Raw genomic sequence first — 20,477 nt, 5'->3', positions numbered from 1 at the left:
TGCCGACATTGCAGCTTGCTTCAACTTCTAGAGGAAGGTTTGCTCCTCGGGGAAGAAATAAGTCGAAGGCTTAAGCAATGGAAGCTAGGTTTCTAGAGATGGACTGGAAAACATCTGATGTCCCAGGCGAGTTCAAACAGTTTAAGCAGAGGATTGAACTATGCTTCCTAGACCATGAGGTTGTGGATGCAGAGAGGCAGGTTATAAAAATTAGGATCGCCAGAAGAAACAAAGGTCTGCGCAGAATCAATACCTCTGGTTTGTCCGATGCTGACCAGAAGGATCCATCAAAGCTATGGGAAACTTTAGAAAATGAGCTTCAGATTAAAGTTAATTTCAGAGTACACCACCTGGAACTCGTGCGGTGAAGACAGAAAGTCGATGAGAGCTCGGACGACTTTGTGAATCGATACAGAGAGAAAGCAAAGGAATGCATCTTCTGTGATACTGAACCCTCAGAATGCGTTATGGATTTGATTATTGCCTCCACTCTTATTGAGGCAATCCAGAAAGACCTCCTGGAAAAGCCGAAGGGACACGGTGTGGAGAATATGCTACAGGACAGACACAGATACGAGGCAATTATTGCAGGGAGACAGTGTTTGCAAGCCTTAGGGTCTGAAACGCCTTGTCAGTACAATATCCAAGGTGTGCAGTAACTGCGGGCTCTCCCACCATCCATGTAGATGCCTGGCATGCGCAGACACGTGCAAGGCATGCGGGCTTAGAGGGCACTGGGCCAAACCTTGCACAAGATCCAGCAACAGGAACATGGGGAGAAGCGAGAGTGGGTAGTGTTCAAATTGCAGAAGTATGCCGCCCAGTGGCGAAGGGAGGCAAGATACTTCCAGGCATTGTCAATGCCATGGACCCATTCACAAAATGGGGGAACACCTGACGAAAATGGATGAGGTGGATTGAGGCTCAGACACAACAGGTGAACAGCTATTTTACATGATCACCTGAGCAGAACAGGTTTGCAAACTTGGATATATTGCATTTAATTCCCTCATCTATAATCACTAATATATATTGTGAATAGCTGGGGTCCTAGCACTGATCCCTGCGGTACCCCACTAGTCACTGCCTGCCACTCAGAAAAAGACCCGTTTATTCCTACTCTTTGTTTCCTGTCTGCCAGCCAGTTCTCTATCCATGTCAGTATATTACCCCCAATCCCATGTGCTTTAATTTTGCACGCTAATCTCTTATGTGGGACCTTATCGAAAGCCTTCTGAAAGTCCAAATACACCACATCCACTGGTTCTCCCTTATCTATTCTACAAGTTACATCCTCAAAGAATTCCTGTAGATTTGTCAAGCATGATTTCCCTTTCGTATATCCATGTTGACTTTGTCCGATCCTGTCACTGTTTTCCAAGTGCTCTGCTATTACATCTTTTATAATGGACTCTAGCAATTTTCTCACTACTGATGTGAGGCTAACCGGTCTATAATTCCCTGTTTTCTCTCTACCTCCTTTTCTAAATAGTGGGATTGCATTAGCAACCCTCCAATCTGTTAAAACTGTTCCAGAGTCTATAGAATTTTGAAAAATGACCAGCAATGCACCTACTATTTCTAGGGCCATTTCCTTAAGTACTCTGGGATGTAGATTATCAGGCCCTGGTGATTTATCGGCCTTCAATCCCGTCAATTTCCCTAATACCATTTCTCTATAAATACTGATTTCATACAGTTCCTCCCACTCACTAGCCCCTATGTTCCCCAACATTTATGGGAGGTAATTTGTGTCCTCCTTTGTGAAGACAGAACAAAAGTATGCATTTAATTGGTCTGCCATTTCTTTGTTCCCCATTATAAATTCCCCCGTTTCTGACTGTAAGGGACCCACATTTGTCTTCACTAATCTTTTTCTCTTCACATATCGGTAGAAGCTTTTACAGTCAGTTTTTATGTTCTCTGCAAGCTTACTCTCATACTCTATTTTCCCCTTCTTAATCAATCCCTTTGTCCTCCTTTGCTGAATTCTAAACTGCTTCCAATCCTCATGTTTGCTGCTTGTGCTGGCCATTTTATATTTCTCCTCCTTGGATCTAATACTATCCCTAATTTCTTTTGTAAGCCACGGTTGAGTCACCCTTCCTGTTTTATTTTTGCGCCAGACAGGAATGAGCAATTGTTGTAATTCATCCATGCACTCTTTAAATGCTAGCCATTGCCTATCCACTGTCAACCCGTTAAGTAACGTTCCCCAATCTTTCATAGCCAACTTGCGCCTCTTACCTTCATAGTTTCCTTTATTTAGATTCAGGACCCTAGTCTCGGATTCAACTCAATCCTCACTCTCCATCATAATGAAGAATTCTATCATGTTATGGTCGCTCTTCCCCAAGGGATCCCAAACAACAAGATTGTTAACTAATCCTTTCTCATTACACAATACCCAGTCTTGGATGGCCTGTTCTCTAGTTGGTTGCTCAACGTATTGGTCCAAAAGACCATCGCGTACGCACTCCAGGAATTCCTCCTCTACAGTATTATTATGTTTTATGACCCTCAGAGGGCAGCAGCATTAGAAATTGGTGCATCACAAAAAGCTCCTGATGCATGTCTTCTTCAAGACGGCAAGCCTGTCGCATTTGGTTCAAAACTTCTGTTGCCAGCACGAACAAATTACTCCAATATCGAACGAGAAACTCCGTTCTTGTCTTTGAGGTCACCAGCTTCCACACATAACTATTTGGGAAAGAGGTCACGGTTGAGACAGTTCATAAGCCGCTGGAGATGATCTGGAGAAAACTGCTCACGAGTGCACCACCTCTACTCCAGCGGTTACTCATCAAGATTCAGGGCTACAGCTGTGATGTCTGATACAAACCTATGGTCCTATTACACACTCTAAGTAGACCGCCCAACATTGGGAAGGCGTGAGATATACCACTTGATGAAGGCTGTGCAAGCTTGGAGGATGTCTATAACGTAGATCTCATGTGCTTCGGTCAAAACAAGAGGGAGAAACTCCACAGAGAGACTTCTCTAAGTCCCATACTCTGAGCTCTGTGGCAGATCATTGTTGAGGATTAGCCCAAGACCATTCAGGAGATCCCTATGGATCTGAGAACATATTAGCCATATCATGATGAAATCGGTATATTCAAAGGATTCCAAGTATTCATTCCGGTGACACTTTAGTCTGATATACTTGGACAGCTCCACCAAGGACACATGGGAATAGAGAGGACGAGACGACTTGCTTGCCAGTCAGTGTTCTGGCCCGGCATCAGCAGGGACGTTGAACAGATCCTGTGAAAACTTAAAGAGCCTCTCCGACTGCGTGATACTCTCATCACCATGGGAATTATGAGAGATCCATGTTTTTTAACCCTTTTTCATACAGTACTTGCATCTTCAGTTCTACAACTACCTTCCACCTTATTTTGTCATAGCTTGACACTATTAGCCCTGCGACAGCATGTTATAGCACCCAAGGCCAAAGTTGGTGCAAAAAAAGTGAAAACAAGCAGATATGAGTGACTTCACACAACAGTGGTGAAAGAGAGAAAAATAATTTGTGTTCAAGAATTATATTTTGTGCAGCATCAATGTTCATGTTAACTGGAGATGGGGTGCACAACATTGGGAGAGGGTTGAGTACACTTTCTTAAATCCTATTTTAATCATATATTTCTTGAAACCAGGATCTCCACCAGTTATACTTGATTTACGATTCACAGAAACCTAATCCAGAATTATTAATTGAATCTGCACAGGAGTAGCACAAACACCAGCATGCCATTTTGTGTGTAATTTTAATGAGTTGGTTTTATGACCAGGTGAGAAAGAGGTCGAGGGTTCCCTTTCAGCCTTCACCTGGTCTTACTGTAACAGGGTTTAATTTGAAACACTGTGTCTTTAGCTCCCCCTTGGTGAATCCTTGTTCACCACTTTCCAATTATAAGGCAAAAAAAACAGCACAAACAGGCTATCGTAGGTTGAAAGAAAAAAAATTGAAATTTACTAAACTTAAACTAAAAACGTGGATACACGCTGCGCCCCACGCTAGCATGCATACGCGATACACACATGCAAATAGAGACAGAAAAGAGAAGAAAAATAAAGTGGAAAGGTTTGAGGCAATATCTGAAGATTTGTTGTTACGGTTTTTCAAGCTCACTGTAGAGTCCATGATTGTAGGTAGATCTTGCTTTTCGTTGGGGCCCAGTATTCTTCTTACACCTTGTTCACTGTAGGAGACATTACTCTTTTGGGGTTCATGTGTCTTCAGTGGATTCAGAGCCTTGTGAGAAAGAGATGGGAGCAGACAGGCGAGATCTTCTCAGTCCAGGAGCAAACAGCTTTCTGCCTAAATTTACAAATTCAAAAAACTCAGGTTGCACAGCAGGTTAGTCATGTGACTAGCTGGTTTGACCCCTGGAACGACGGAGGTGGAGGGGCGACATGATAGAGGTTTACAAAGTTATGAGCGGCATGGACAGAGTGGATATTCAGAAGCTTTTTCCCAGGGTGGAAGAGTCAGTTACTAGGGGACATAGGTTTAAGGTGCGAGGGGCAAAGTTTAGAGGCGATGTGCGAGGCAAGTTCTTTACATAGAGGGTGGTGAGTGCCTGAAACTTGCTGCCAGGGGAGGTGGTGGAAGCAGGTACAATAGCAACGTTTAAGAGGCATCTTGACAAATACATGAATAGGATGGGAATAGAGGAATATGGTCCCCGGAAGTGCAGAAATTTTAGTTTAGGCAGGCATCAAGATTGGCGCAGGCTTGGAGGGCCGAATGGCACGTTCCTGTGCTGTACTGTTCTTTGTTCTTTGTTCTTTGACCATGTCCGTTTGTGTATTCGGCCATCTTAGCAGTCAACCTGGAATGTGAGCTCTCCCACCTTCAATGTCTGGTGATCAAAAGTCATTTGTGGGTTGAGCGTCAGGGAATGGCTGCATTGTCCTTCCGAACATTCTGTTAGTATGCAAATGTCTTTTCCAGCCACGGCTGATCTGTTTAACCAGTCATTTCCTCGCTCCAACAACAATTAAAAACCAATGTTCATGTCAAAATTAGTGTGCCTCATTCTTGGCAGGTCAGGGCCTAGCATGACAGTTGGTTATATATACATTTCTTACACCATATTGTTTGCTTGGCTCATTTGGCAAAATGCTTGCCTTTGAGTAAAAAGATTATGGGTTCATGCCTTACTCCAGGATTTGAGCACATAATCTAGGTTTATACTTCAGTGCGATATGGTCAGAGGTATTCAGAAGAAACAATAAGCCATAGTTATACTAAATTTTTATAAAACACTTGTTAGACCTCAGCTGGATTATTGTGTTAAATTTTGGGCAGCACACTTTAGGAAAGATGTCAACGCCTTTGAGAGGGTACAGAGAAGATATACTAGAATGGTACCAGGGATGAAGGACTTGGAGAAGCTGGGGTTCTTTGGAGCAGAGATGGTTAAGAGATGATTTGACTGAGGTATTCAAAATCATGAACACTTTTGATAGAGTAAATAAGGAGAAACTGTTTCTGTTGGCAGAACAGGCATTAACCAGAGGCAATATGAGGAAAAACGAGTTACCATCTGGAATGCACTGCCTGAAAGGGTGGTGGAAGCAGCTTCAGTAGTAAATTTCAAAAAAGAATTGGATAAATGCTTGAAGGGGAAAAGAACTATGGGGAATGAGCATGTGACTGGGACTAATTCAATAGTTATAGTAAATAGACAGCACAGGCACAATGTGCAGAATGACATCTATCTGTGCCGTATCATTTTCTCATTTGCCGGGTGAGGTAGATGTAAAAGATTCCACTGCACTTGTTAAAGAAGATCAAGCAGTTCTCCCAGTTTTCTGATGAGCTTTATTTCCTCAACTACTGAAAACAAGTTAATTAGCCATTCATTTCATTTACTGTTTGGAGATGTTGCTGTGTCCAGATTATCTGTCATGCTTGCCTATATAACAGTAGCTGTACTTCAAAAATAATTCATTGTGAAACATTGGGACCTCAGAGGATGTGATAAGGTTCGTTATCAATGAGTTTTGTCCATCTAAGTACATGAGACCTATTATAGGACTTACAAAGTATGCCTTTTAGACGGGTTAAATTTTGTAATCCCTGATAGTAACAGATGTCAGTTGAGAGATATTACCAGAAAGTAAAGGAAATTTATTGCAAATTTGACATTAATGCTAAAATGTTCTTAAACCGATCAATTGAATGTAAATATTTCATATAGTGCAGATTTGGTTGGAAGTGGTGATCATGTTGTGAAATAGGGAATGGAAGACAATGGTCTGGATTTTACATTGACCGCACGGGATCTGGCCACCAACTTAAAAGTCGGTGGCGAACCTGCTTCTGCCTAACCCAAGGATCCGTCCCGCATTTTACTGGTCCCCAGGCTTTAATTGTTCGGAGGTGGGACTTCCACCTGCTTGAGGGAGGACGTTCCGCCTCATTGAGCTGCCGGCCAATCATCGGGCCAGCAGCTCTTCGCTCCAGGTGGCGTTGCTGGGACTGTGGCCACTGCTAGGACTGCAGCCCTGCCGAGGACATGGAACCGGGAGTGCAGGTAAGTTTGGGTTGCCTCGCCAGGGGGTGATCGGTCGGGCCCCAGTGAGGCAAGGGTGGTCATGTGGGGGGAAGGGGCGACTTGGGTCCTGGGGGTGGTTGGGGAAGCGGGGGCAACCCTCAATCGGGCACCCAAGGGTAAAGTGGGGCGGAGGTGGGAGCAGGTTGAGAAGGTCTCCCAGAGCCTCCTACTCTATTTTACGCCACCATCCGGCTTGCTGGGGTGGCGTAAAATTCAGGCCAATGGCTCAACATCCTGAACACTTTTGTGGAAACAACAGTGATTTTAATTCAGGTGTGATGTAAAGACTTCTGCACATTACTATGTTACCCTGACTTTCTGTGATTTTTTTTAATGCCAATTCTGTAAATCCTAAGCGGATCATTAATATGGCTTTGCTCCCCCATATGGAAGTGAATTTCCTGAATTTACACCAATTCTGAACAGGCTGTAAATTAGCACACAAAATTTTATACACAACAGGATTCAGAGTCATATTGCTGGTGTTTTATGGTGATTGTTAAATTCTATTTTCCAGTGTTTTTTTTTCTATTTCCATGTCTTTGAGTGCATTATGACATCAGAATGACTTTCATTAAAAATTGGAAAAAAAACTTCCACAGTTGTATTTTCTTAAATATTCTGAACCAAATGTACATAAATGCTTGTGACTTCAAACTTTAATTTCAATGCATAAAGAGGGACTTGAAGATGACATATGGATAAGTTTGGTGCTTAGTTTGGGGCCCTAATTGTTTACACTGATTTCTACTCATTGAAATTGCATCCCATGTGACTGTGACAAGGGTAAACAAACCACCTTCATCCTTCTCGACCTGTCTGCAGCCTTTGACATGGTTGACCACACCATCCTCCTCCATCACCTCTCAGCTGTCATCAGGCTGGGTAGAACCGTAATTGCCTGGTCCAGTTTTTACCTATTTAGCCAGAGTATCACTTGCAATGGCTTCTCTTTCTATTGCCGCAACAATACCTCTGGTGTTCCCCCAAGGATCTGACCTTGGTCCCTTCCTATTTCGCATCCATATGCTGCCCATCGGTGACCATCTGAAAACCCAGCATTAGCTTTCACATCCATGCTGATGGCACCCAGCTCTGCCTCACTACCACCTCTCTCAACTCCTTTGTTTTAATTCTTTCATCAGATGTGGGTGTCATTGGCAAGGCCAGCATATGTTGCCCATCCCTAATTTCCTTGAGAAGGTTGTGATCAGCCACCGCCTTGAGCCACTGCAATCCATCTGGTGTAGAGACATTCACAGTGCTGCTTGGAACAGTGTTCCAGGATTCTAATCCAGCAAAAGTGAAGGAATGGCAATATATTTCCAAGTCAAGATGGTTTGTGGCTTGGAAGGGAACCTGCAGGTGGTGGTGTTCCCATGCATCTGCTACCCTTGTCCTTGGATTTGGAAGGTGCTGTTGAAGGAGCCTTAATGAATTGCTGCAGTGCATCTTGTATATGGTATACACTGCTGCCACTGTGCGTCGGTGGTGGAGGGAGTGAATGTTTAAATTGGTGGAAGGGGTGCCGATCAAGCAGACTGCTTTGTCCTGGATGGTGTCAAGCTTCTTGAGTGTTGTTGGAGCTGCACCCATCCAGGCAAGTGGAGAGAATTCCTTCACTTGTGCCTTGGAGGTAGTGATCAGGCTTTGGGGAGTCAGGAGATGAGTTACTCGCCTCAGAATTCCCAGTCTCTGACCTGCTCTTGTAGTCACAGAACTTATATGGCTGGTCCAGTACAGTTTCTGGTCAATGGTAACTCCCCAGGATGTTGATAGTGGGGGATTCAGTGATGGTAATGCCATTGAATGTTAAGGGGATATGGTTAGATTCTATCTTGTTGGAGATGTCATTGCCTGGCACTTGTGCGGTGCAAACAATACTTGCTATTTATTAGTCCAAGCCTGAAATGTTGTCCAGGTCTCATTGCGTATGGACATGCACTGCAGCGGTTCAAGAAGGCAGCTCACCGCCACCTTCTCGAGGGCATTTAGGGTTGGGCAATAATTCCTGGCCTAGCCAGCAATGCCCACATCCCATGAACAAATAAACAAAAAAGATTCTGTGGAGTTGCAAATGGTACTGACCATTGTGCAGTCATCAGCGACCATACCCTTTTCTTATCTTATGATAGAGGGAAGGTCATTGATGAAGCAGCTGAAGACGGTTGGCCCTAGGACACTACCCTGAGGAACTCCTGCAGTGATGTCCTGGGACCGAGATGATTAGCCTCCAGCAACCGCAACCATCTTCCTTTGTGTTGGGTATGACTCTAACCAGTGGAGTGTTGTCCCCCTGATTCCCATTGACTTCAATTGTGCCAGGCTCCTTGATGCCACCCTCTGTCAAATGCTGCTTTGATATCGAGGGCAGTCACTGTCACCTCCCCTCTTCCACTGTTGTTAGAATCTCAGACTACTTGTTTGACATCCAATACACTGGAGAAGGCTTGGGCTTGATTTAGCTGAGTCCCAATTTAAGACTCTTCCACTCGAGTTCTAATCAGAGATCTAGAAGTGTGCTGGAGGGGCTGCCGATCTATGGCATTTTCCTGGCAATATTTTGTTACACGGTTAAAAAAAACAAAAGTAAAAACAAGTAACAAAATTGGTTAAAATTAATAATAATTTTAAAAAAAATTCTCAGGCTTTTACAAACCTTCCAAAATGCAAAGTAAACAGTATTTGATTGTGGTTACTCCATTTACTTGATGACCATAATAAACATTACTTAATGTAAGCTTTTCTGGACAGTTATTATCCTGTTGGAAACATTCATGTATGAAAATAAGTCTGAGAATATTAATGATTTATAATATATGCATTAAATAGTTGAAAAATTGAAAGAAATGATGAATGACTTGGGCATTAAATGAAACAGCCATTTGTGACTTTTACCTCAGTATTTTGGAATTTTCTGTTTATTTTACCTGCCGTTTATGGACTTTAGCACTTTAGAGACGTGGCTAATTATTGCATGCCTGCGGTCAGATTAAAACGATGGCAGCAGAAAGAGGAAGTAAAGCAACAGCCTGCAACCTGTTCCTCATGTTGCGAACAGATGAATGAAAACTGCTTAAAGTAGACATTTATGGGTCAGGGTCAGTTTAATTATTGATCATGGAGGGACAAAGATTTAGACAAATTTAGCTTTTGTAACATTGGTGAGGAAGTGACTTAGTAACCTGGGGCAGCAATTATTTGAATCGTTGGATCTATAAGCATTGTAAACCTGTGCGTCCAAAGGGATTCTCAAAAATCACAGAAACTCTCAATAAATATAAAAGGAAAATACTATGGATGACAGAAATCTGAAATAAAAACAAAGTGCTGGAAATACTCAGCAGGTCAGGCAGCATCTGTGGAGAGAGAAACTCAGTTAACGTTTCAGGTCTGTGACCTTTCATCAGAAAATAAATGTGACTGACTGACTAGATGGAAGAGGGAAGTCAACTGCTGCTGACCTATTGAAGTTGGGTTGAGTATGCATAGTGTTGCCTGAAGTAGGAAATCATGTGTACCAACCATTTTGTTCCTGCATTTAGCATTATGAATACCTGTACTATAGAATATCTGAAACTGAAAGTATAAACCTTGATTCTGCTATGGATCATTTAAAATTTTATCAGCCTTGCATTTAATGGTAAAGGTACTTTTCTGTAAACAATGAAAAGATTGAGATAATAAATAAAAGCAAAATACTGCAGATGCTGGAAATCTGAAATAAAAACAAGAAATGCTGGAAATACTCAGCAGGTCTGGCAGCATCTGTGGAGAGAGAAGCCGAGTCACCGCTTCAGGTCAGTGACCCTTCTTCAGAACTGGAGAACAGAAAAGATTGAGAGTTTGACTTTAAGGATTGTTTGTGTATTTGTGAATGTTATCAGAACGAGAAAGCTCCATTGTCATACAGTTTCATGCTTGCTTGCTTTCTCATTTTCATCTGGGAATTCATCAGTACAGACCAGGACTTGCCTACAGCATGGCACAGCACAGTTTTATGTATTTATTTTTTGATTTTTGTTTGAGTGTGAATTTCCATTTGTTTGATCAGATGGTGGAAGGAGCTCACAACAGTGTTTAGTTCTCTGACAGTGGGACTTTGAGCATATGCAAATCCCATTCTTCTGGGCAAGATGTGTTTTTGTGACTACCCTGTGTTCTAATGATTTTGGATGAAAGTGCATCAGGAAATATATTGCTATGTTCTCAGAGCTTGGCTATCCTTTATAGAGAGTTAGGGTTTCCAAAATCCTTACAAACCTGGTCTGAACTAATTCTTGCAGCTAATTTTTAGCAGTGGAGACGACAGACTGGCCACAGTGCTCACTAATTTGTTGAGTGTGAGCTGGACAAACTGCTGAAGGATTAAAAAATTGAAAACCTAATCCAGTACCTGGCATAGAGTCAAGCATTTTGCAGCCTGTGTGGGCTAAAGGATGTCAATCATGTTATCATTTGCTTTGACAAATAAACGTGCAGTGACACAATTGTTTGACAAAAAGCCTACAATAATATGAGCAAGCAAACAAAAACTGTACCGACATCTGAATATAATTTCTGACTGTAGGCTAAGTTCAGTTACAGTAATACTCATAACTGAGTTTGACTTATCCAAGTTCAAAACCAATTATTGTATCATGGAAATGTTAATTATTTTCAGCTTTTCTTAAGCAGTTGATTCAGATTGTTTAACTCTACAATGAACACAGTGATGACCCTTGTTGTTTTGCACTTCAGTATTCTGAAGCTTCTGAGTGAGCATTGACGTTTTGAACCATAGTATCTTGCCATAAATCCCATCAGATTCTCAGCATTGATTTATAAAGTGTTCATCTAATCTAACTAGAAGAGCAGAATACACTCCTGTTGGAGTATTTGGTTGTGAAACATGTTGAAGTGTCCTCTGAAGGATACTGCACAATTTCTTTCTTCCCCAGTTATCCTGCATGTTTAGATTTCGTGGGATGCAATGTTTTGCATCATATCAATGAACATACAGTATAATGTTGCTTATTTCTGAGAAATTAATTTGCTATTGGCAGAAAAGTTGGTGTCACTGATACAGCTGCACATTACTTTCAGTAAATACAACTGGTGCAAAGTAAAATTTGAAGTTTAAAACAAATTCAGGTAATCTACTTTGGGTAGTTTCTAACTTTACATATTTCAGACAGTAGAAAGACGTGTACATGTTTAATCATGCACTTTCAGATTTCTCCAATTTGAGAGGAATGTGAGCAGTTTGCAGGATAAGTTTGAATGAATAACGTTCATCCCAAGTGGTCTTATCCTTCCAGAATACTGACCCCACAATCTTCTCATTACCGCTTCAAGCATTTACCTGACAGGCAGATCTTAGTTTAATGTTTCTTCTGCAGAATGGCTTTTCTGACAATGCAGCACACTCTGAGGGACTTCAGAGCATCAGCCGAAATTATACAGTGAAGTCCTGGTCTGGAACTGCCAGCTTTGATGGCAAAACGTCTCTGGCTCTGGTACACAGAGCCTTTTTAAAAAAGAGAATTCTATGCAATTGCAGACTTACTGTAATCTGTCTCTGCAGATGAGGGTGTCTGTATCAAAAAAATTCTCTCTGTAACCTCACTGAATAGAAACCATTGATATTCATTGCTGAAAGTGATGTCACCATCTTAAAACGATCAGAAGCAAACATCATCCCAAATCTAAAAATGAACCTTGAAAGGAAAATGTCTACATTTTGAGCCTCCTTCTCTTTTAACTGTACCTCAGTTGTGTGTGCTAATCGTACCCTGGCCTAACAGTTTGAATGGAAGCCATGTCTAGAGTGCACTGAGAAGTATCCTAATCTGCAAACAGTCCCTCTCCTCAAGTCAAGGAAGTACAGCAACTGGCCTTTTCCACCCCCATCTTCACCATGTACTGAGCTATAATTAGTGGTATAAAATCACCTCCCCAATTCAACCATGCAGCACAAATGCACCATCAAATTAGGAATTCTCGATCCTGATGTTCAACATCCCCACACATGAACCAGAAAATGGCAGTCATTGAGTGAAAGGATCTCCTTCAACTTTCTCTTCTCTGCATCCGCCACACCTCCCACAAACCGCAATTACAGTGATAGAGAGGGATGAGGCTATGGAGGGATTTGAAAACAAGGATGAGGATTTTATAATCAAGTCTATGCTTAACCAGGAGCCAATGTAGGTCAGCAAGCACAGGGGTGATAGGAGAACAGGACTTGCCGCGCGTTAAGACACAGGCAGGAGAGATTCGGCTGATCTCAAGTTTACAGAGAGTAGAATGTGGGACACCAGCCGGGAGTGCATTGGAATAGTCAAGTCTAGAGGTAACGAAGGCATGTATGAGGGTTTCAGCAGCAGATGAGCTGAGACAGGGGTGAAGTTGGACAATGTCATGGAAGTGAAAATAGGCGGTCTTCGTGATGACACGAATAGGGCTCCAGGATCATCTCGGGGTCACATTTGACACCAAAGTTGCAAACAGACTGGCTTAATCACAGACTGTTGCCAGGGAGAGGGATGGAGTCTGTAGCTGGGGAGCGGAGTTTGAAGGGGGGACCTTCCATTCCCAATCCTCCTTCCCTCCTGTCTGCCTTCACTCTCTCCTCCCCCTGTTGTCTCCTCCTCCTTTCCCCCTCTCCAATCTAGATCCAATTATCCCCCAGCACTTTAACCTTGCTTGCTCCTGCTCTGAATACTGACTGCACTTGGTCATGACTCGGCTAGTTATCATAAACTTCAGAATGCGAAGCCACTTACACATGTAAGATAAATTAGAAACAAAAACAAGAAATGCTGGAATCACTCAGCAGGTCTGGCAGCATCTGTGGAAAGAGAAGCAGAGTTAACGTTTCGGAACTCAAGATAAATTAGATATTTACACTGGCAATGCCAGTTTGAAATATTGGGCACAATGGTAAGACTAACTTGGAATCAAAAACTCAAAAGTGCAACTTGGTAAGAAGGAAAACAGCTGATTGCAGCAGTTCTACAGCATGATTAAAAGGCTGGGTTGATATCTTGACAAAGCCATTTCTTTTGTTTATAGTAATCTGCCTTGCAGATGAAACATCTGGTGAAAGGTCTTCTGGCTTTTTGAGGTGAGAGGGAGGGGGAAGTGCTGACTTTGGACAAATTTTTTTAAGCTGGCAGATAAAATACACAACTGTAAATAATTCATCGGCTTGTCTGGGAAAATGTAATGTGCCACTTCAAAGAACATTCAGATCCAAAAATTGGCAACTAACAGTATTGTTATCCTGCCGACTTAACACTGTTTTGTCATGCCAAGCCAGAATCTGTAGTATAACTGTGGTTTGTTGCAGCAATTGAGGTATGAATTGATTTACAAAAGTGGTTTGAAAAGCACACAAGTAGTACACTGGAATTTTTAATGCTCATCAGAAGCAGGCAGCTAGCTCAGCAACATTTATTACCCTCCCGTAGCTGCTGTAAGAACAACAATTTGTATTTATGTAGTGCCTTTAACATAGTAAACATCCCAAGGTATTTCACTGGAGTGTTATCAAACAAAATTTAGCATAAGGTGGACAGGTGACCAAAAGCTTGATCAAAGAGATAGAGGAGAAAAGGGAAGCCAGGAAGCTTAAGGAGGCAATTCCAGAGCCTAGGGACCAGGCAGCCGAAAGCACGGCTGTCAGTGGCGGAACAATGAAAATCAGGAATGCATAATATGCCAGAATTGGAGCACAAAGATCTCATAGAATAATACAGTGCAGAAGAGGCCCTTCGGCCCATCGAGTCTGCACCGATGCATTAAAGACACCTGACCTGTCGACCTAATCCCATTTGCCAGCACTTGGCCTTGAATGTTATGACGTGCCAAGTGCTCATCCAGGTACTTTTTAAAGGATGTGAGGCAACCTGCCTCTACCACCCTCCCAGGCAGTGCATTCCAGACTGTCACCACCCTCTGGGTAAAAAAGTTCTTCCTCATATCCCCCTTAAACCTCCCGCCCCTCACCTTAAACTTGTGACCGCTCGTAACTGACCCTTCAACGAAGGGGAACAGCTGCTCCCTATCCACCCTGTCCATGCCCCTCATAATCTTGTACACCTCCATCAGATCACCCCTCAGTCTTCTCTGCTCCAGCGAAAACAACCCAAGCCTATCCAACATCTCTTCATAGCTTAAATGTTCTATCCCAGGCAACATCCTGGTGAATCGCCTCTGCATCCCCTCCAGTGCAATCACATCCTTCCTATAATGTGGTGACCAGAATTGCACACAGTACTCCAGCTGTGGCCTTACCAATGTTCGATACAACTCCAACATGACCTCCCTGCTTTTGTAATCTATGCCTCAATTGATAAAGGCAAGTGTCCCATATGCCTTTTTCACCACCCTATTAACCTGGCCTTCTGCCTTCAGAGATCTATGGACAAATATGCCAAGGTCCCTTTGTTCCTCGGAACTTCCCAGTGTCAGGCCATTCATTGAATACTTCCGTGTCACATTACTCCTTCCAAGGTGTATCACTTCACACTTTTCAGCGTTAAATTCCATCTGCCACTTTTCTGCCCATTTGACCATCCTGTCTATATCTTCCTGTAACCCAGGACACTCAACCTCACTGTTAACCACTCGGCCAATCTTTGTGTCATCCGCGAACTTACTGATCCTACCCCCGACATAGTCATCTATGTCGTTGATATAAATGACAAACAATAGGGGACCCAGCACAGATCCCTGTGGTACGCCACTGGACACTGGCTTCCAGTCACTAAAACAGCCGTCTGTCATCACTTTCTGTCTCCTACAGCGAAGCTAATTTTGAATCCACCTTATCAAGTTACCCTGTATCCCATGTGCATTTGCTTTCTTGATAAGTCTCCCATGTGGGACCTTGTCAAAGGCTTTGCTGAAATCCATGTAAACTACATCAACTGCACTACCCTCATCTACACACCTGGTCACATGCTCAAAAAATTCGATCAAATTTGTTGGGCATCACCTCCCTCTGACAAAGCCATGCTGACTATTCCTAATCAAATTTTGCCTCTCCAAGTGGAGATAGATTCTCTCCTTCAGAATTTTCTCCAATAGTTTCCCTACCACTGACGTGAGACTCACTGGTCTGTAGTTCCCTGGCTTATCTCTACAACCTTTCTTAAATAGTGGGACCACATTAGCTGTTCTCCAGTCCTCTGGCACCTCCCCCGTGGCCAGAAAGGAATTAAAAATTTGGGTCAGAGCCCCTGCAATCTCCACCCTCGCCTCCCACAGCATCCTGGACACAAATCGTCCGGACCTGGAGATTTGTCCACTTATAAGCCTGCCAAAACCTCCAATACCTTGTCACTCCCTATGACAATTTGCTCAAGAACCTCACAGTCTCTCTCACTGAGTTCCATGTCTACGTCCTCATTCTTTTGGGTGAAGACAGATCTGAAGTATTCGTTCAACACCCTACCAATGTCCTCTGGCTCCACCCACAGATTTCCCCCTTCGTCCCTAATGGGTCCTACTCTTTTCCTGGTCATCCTCTTCCCATTGATATACTTATAGAATATCTTGGGATTTTCCTTACTTTTATCAGCCAGTGCTTTCTCATATCCCCTCTTTGCTCTCTTAATTGCTTTTATAAGCTCCATCCTACACTTTCTGTACTCCACTAATGTTTCCATTGATTTGCTCTCCTTGTATTTGCTAAAAGCTTCTCTTTTCCTTCTCATCGTACCCTGAATGTTTCTAGTCATCCATGTTTCTCTGGGCTTGTTGCCCCTACCTTTTACCCCAGAGGGAACCTGTTGGGCCTGTACCCTCTCCATTTCCATTTTGAATGCCCCCCACTGCTCTTCTGATTTTCCGACAAGTAACTCTTTCCAGTCTACCTTGGCCAGATCCTGCCTTATTTTACTAAAATTCGCTCTCCCTCAATCCAAAACCTTTTTTTGCAACTTGTCTATTTCTTTCTCCATAACAAGCTTAAGTTGTACCATATTGTGGTCGCTATCACCAAAATGCTGCCCCACCAACACATCGACCACCTGTCCGGCTTCATTCCCCAGAATTAGGTCCAGCACTGCACCCTCCCTTGTTGGATCCTCTACAACCTTGGATTACCTCGCCAAGGCCAAAGCCGACCTATTGTTTCTGCAGGAGTGTGGAATACCACACCTCAGCACCTACAGGCGGTGGTCGCGATGGTGGTCCCACGGGCCATCGATCTGGTCAGGGGGTAATGATTGCCGTTCCTCCGGCCTGGGTATTCTGCTGCGGGGAGGTAACTTCACCATCTCCGAAGTTAAGGAGGTGGTGGGCGGTTGCCTCCTCGTAGCAGACGTAATGTACAACAATGCTCCGCTCCGGTGATCAACGTGTACGCCCCGGTACAACGCAGCGAGCGGCTGACCGTTTTCCAGCAGCTCCCACTGCTGCTGGCGACGTCCAGGCCGGTCATCCTAGGCGGTGACTTCAACTGCATCATCGAATAGGCTGGACAATCCGGCAGAGACGACAGCAAACTGGACGCTACGTCCAAATTCCTAATTGCAACAGTTAAAGATGCCAAACTGCACGACGTCTTCAGCAAACCTGCAGGCGGAGTGCAGCGTAGATGCACATGGTCAAGATCGGACGGGTCTGCCCGTTCCAGGATTGACTTCCTGTTTGTGTCCCGTGCTGTCACGGTCGGATGCACCGACGTCAAGCCGGTGTTCTTCTCCGACCACTGCCTCTTACTGGCCGACTGTCACTCACAGGACGACCAGCGGGGTGGCAGGGGGACGTGGAAGCTCAATGCTACACTGCTGACCCCAGAGAACGTTGAAGAACTCAAAAGGGATTATAAAGATTGGAGGACTGTGAAACCCCTCTTTGAGTCTCCAGTTCACTGGTGGGAAGCGATCAAGGAGAACATCAAGAGGTTCTTCATCCACAAAGGTGTTCAGAGGGCGAGAGAGAGACAGAGGGAAATGTCCCGACTCCAGAAAAGTATGAAAAATCTGCTCCGGCTGCAGTCGATGGGGGTCGAGGTCAAGGAGGACCTCCAAGAGGTGAAGAGCCAGCAGGCCTCGCTCTTTGCCACGGAGGCCTCCAAGATCATCTTCCGGTCCAAAATCCGCTCCATCGAGCAGGATGAGACGTGCTCGCGTTACTTCTTCCAAAAGGTACACAGAGAGAGCTCTGTTATCAGCAGCCTGAAGGAAGAGGATGGCTCGGTAACGTCTTCGCAGTCCGACATACCAAGGATCAGCAAATCCTTTTATGCTGGGCTGTATGACGCGAAGCCCACAGCCAGCAGAGCCTCCCAGTCCTTCCTGTCATCTATCACAGAGGTCTTAGATGACAGCAGGAGGGAGAGACTGGACAAGCCGCTAACTCTGGACGAGCTGACAAAGGCCGTCGAGTCCTTCGAGACGAGTAAAACTCCCGGAAGCGACGGCTTACCGGTTGAGTTGTATTCGGCCCTGTGGGACTGGGTCGGCCCGGACCTGCTGGAAGTATACGAGAGTATGCTCCTGGCCGGCAGCATGTCAGAATCCATGAGGAAAGGCATCATCACCCTCATCTACAAACAGAAGGGGGAGAGGGCAGAAATCAGAAATTGGCGGCCCATCTCACTGCTTAATGTTGACTACAAGATTCTGTCCAAAGTCATAGCCCGTCGAGTCAAGTCTGCTCTGGAGTCGGTGATTCACCCTGATCAGACCTGTACTGTACCCAGCAGGAAGATCTCTGATAGCCTCGTGCTACTCAGGGATACGATCGCCTACGTACGGGACAGGAGGGTGGACACCTGCCTCATCAGCCTGGACCAGGAGAAGGCTTTTGACATGATATCGCACACCTACATGATGGACGTGCTTCCCAAAATGGGGTTTGGGGAGGGAATCTGCAATTGGATCAAACTGCTCTACACAAACATCAGTTTCCGGATCCAATCTGGAGTCAGACAGGTCTGTCCTCTCTCCCTGGTCTTGTTTGTTTGCTCTATTGAACCCTTTGCTGAGTCTATTAGGAAGGATGCGAGCATAAGAGGGGTGACAATCCCAGGCAGTGGAGGCACTCAGGTTAAAACCTCCCTGTACATGGATGACGTCGCCGTCTTCTGCTCGGATCCGCTGTCCATGCGCAGACTGATGAGCATCTGTGACCAGTTCGAACTGGCCTCGGGAGCCAAAGTTACCCACGGCAAGAGCGAGTCCATGTTCTTTGGGAACTGGGCTGACCGATCCTTTGTCCCCTTCACCGTCAGGTCTGACTACCTGAAGGTGCTGGGGATATGGTTCAGAAGGGCCGGGGCGTGCACCAAAACCTGGGAGGAGCGAGTAGCCAAGGTACAACAAAAGTTGAGCATGTGGGGGCAGTGATCTCTCTCCATTGTGGGTAAGAACCTGGTCACCAGGTGCGAGGCGCTCACGTTGTTGCTGTACTTGGCGCAGGTCTGGCCCATACCGCACTCCTGCGCTGTGGCGGCCACCCGAGCCATTTTCCGCTTCATCTGGGGATCTAAAATGGACCGGGTCCAGAGGGACACGATGTTCAAACCTCTGGGTAAGGGCGGGAAAAATGTACCCAACGTTGCCCTCATCCTGATGACCAACTTTGTATGCGGCTGCATCAAGCTGTGTGTAGACCTCCAATATGCAAACTCCAAGTGTCACTACGTGCTGAGGTTCTATCTGTCCCCGGTGTTACGAAGGATGGGCCTGGTCACATTGCCCTGGAACGCTCCATGCAGTTGGACCGTGCCGCACCACCTATCCTTCGTGGAGCAGTTTCTGCGGGAAAACACCTTTAACCACCGATCCATCAGGCAGTGGCCTGCACGGATTGTCCTCAAGGCCCTACGGGAAAAGGAGACGGTGGATCCTGTCAGATGGTTCCCCAAGCAGACCGCCAAAGTCATTTGGCGGAATGCCTCATCACCAGAACTTTCAAACAAGCACCAAGATGTAGCTTGGCTGGTGGTGAGAAGAGCCCTCAACGTCAGATACTTCCTGTGCGCCCGAAGTCTCGCCCCCTCCGCGAAATGCCCCCGCGATGGTTGTGGTGGGGAAGAGATGGTTGCCCACCTCCTCCTGGAATGTGTCTTTGCAAAGCAGGTGTGGAAAGAGATGCAGTGGTTTTTGTTGAGGTTCATCCCAAGCAGCTCTGTAACACAGGAGTCTGTGCTCTACGGGCTGTTCCCAGGGACGCACACCGAGACAAACATCAACTGCTGCTGGAGGACTATCAATTCGGTGAAAGACGCCCTTTGGTCTGCCCAAAACTTGCTGGTCTTCCAGCGCAAAGAGTTGTCCACGACCGAATGTTGCAGACTGGCACATTCCAAGGTCCAGGACTACGTGCTGAGGGACGCACTAAAGCTTGGGGGCGCCGCATCAAAGGCTCAATCGGGAAAGACCACAGTGTAAGCCCCCCACCAAGCTGAACTGAGGGGCTGGATCCATGGGAAACTCCTCGAACTGTATCGGAAAAATTTTCATTTGCTGTAAAATGTAAAAATGTTAATGGCATGACAAATGAAATAGAAGGGTTGTGAGGCAACTCATGATTGTATTGAAGGAAACTGATCACCTTTGCACTGTTTGCATTTTTTGACTTGATGCTGTTTTAAACTGTTTGGGAATGTATTTTTTTTACAGATTTTTATGAATAAAGTATATTTTGAAAAAAAAAAATCCTCTGCATATTGAGCTAAAAAGTTCTTCTGTATACATTTTAAGAACTCCACTCCATCTAAGCCCTTAACACGATGACGATCCCAATTAATATTGGGAAAGTTGAAATCACCTAATATAATTACCCTGTTATTATTTTTACACACCTCTGCGAATTGCGCACATATTTACTCCTCAATTTCCCGCTGACTATCTGGGGGTCTATAATAAATACCTAGCAATGTGGCTGTCCCTTTTTTATTCCCAA

This window comes from Heterodontus francisci, chromosome 17 (assembly GCF_036365525.1).
Source record: "Heterodontus francisci isolate sHetFra1 chromosome 17, sHetFra1.hap1, whole genome shotgun sequence".
Lineage (NCBI taxonomy): Eukaryota > Metazoa > Chordata > Chondrichthyes > Heterodontiformes > Heterodontidae > Heterodontus > Heterodontus francisci.
The sequence above is the reverse complement of the archived record's forward strand: the minus strand, read 5'-3'. Positions refer to the sequence as shown.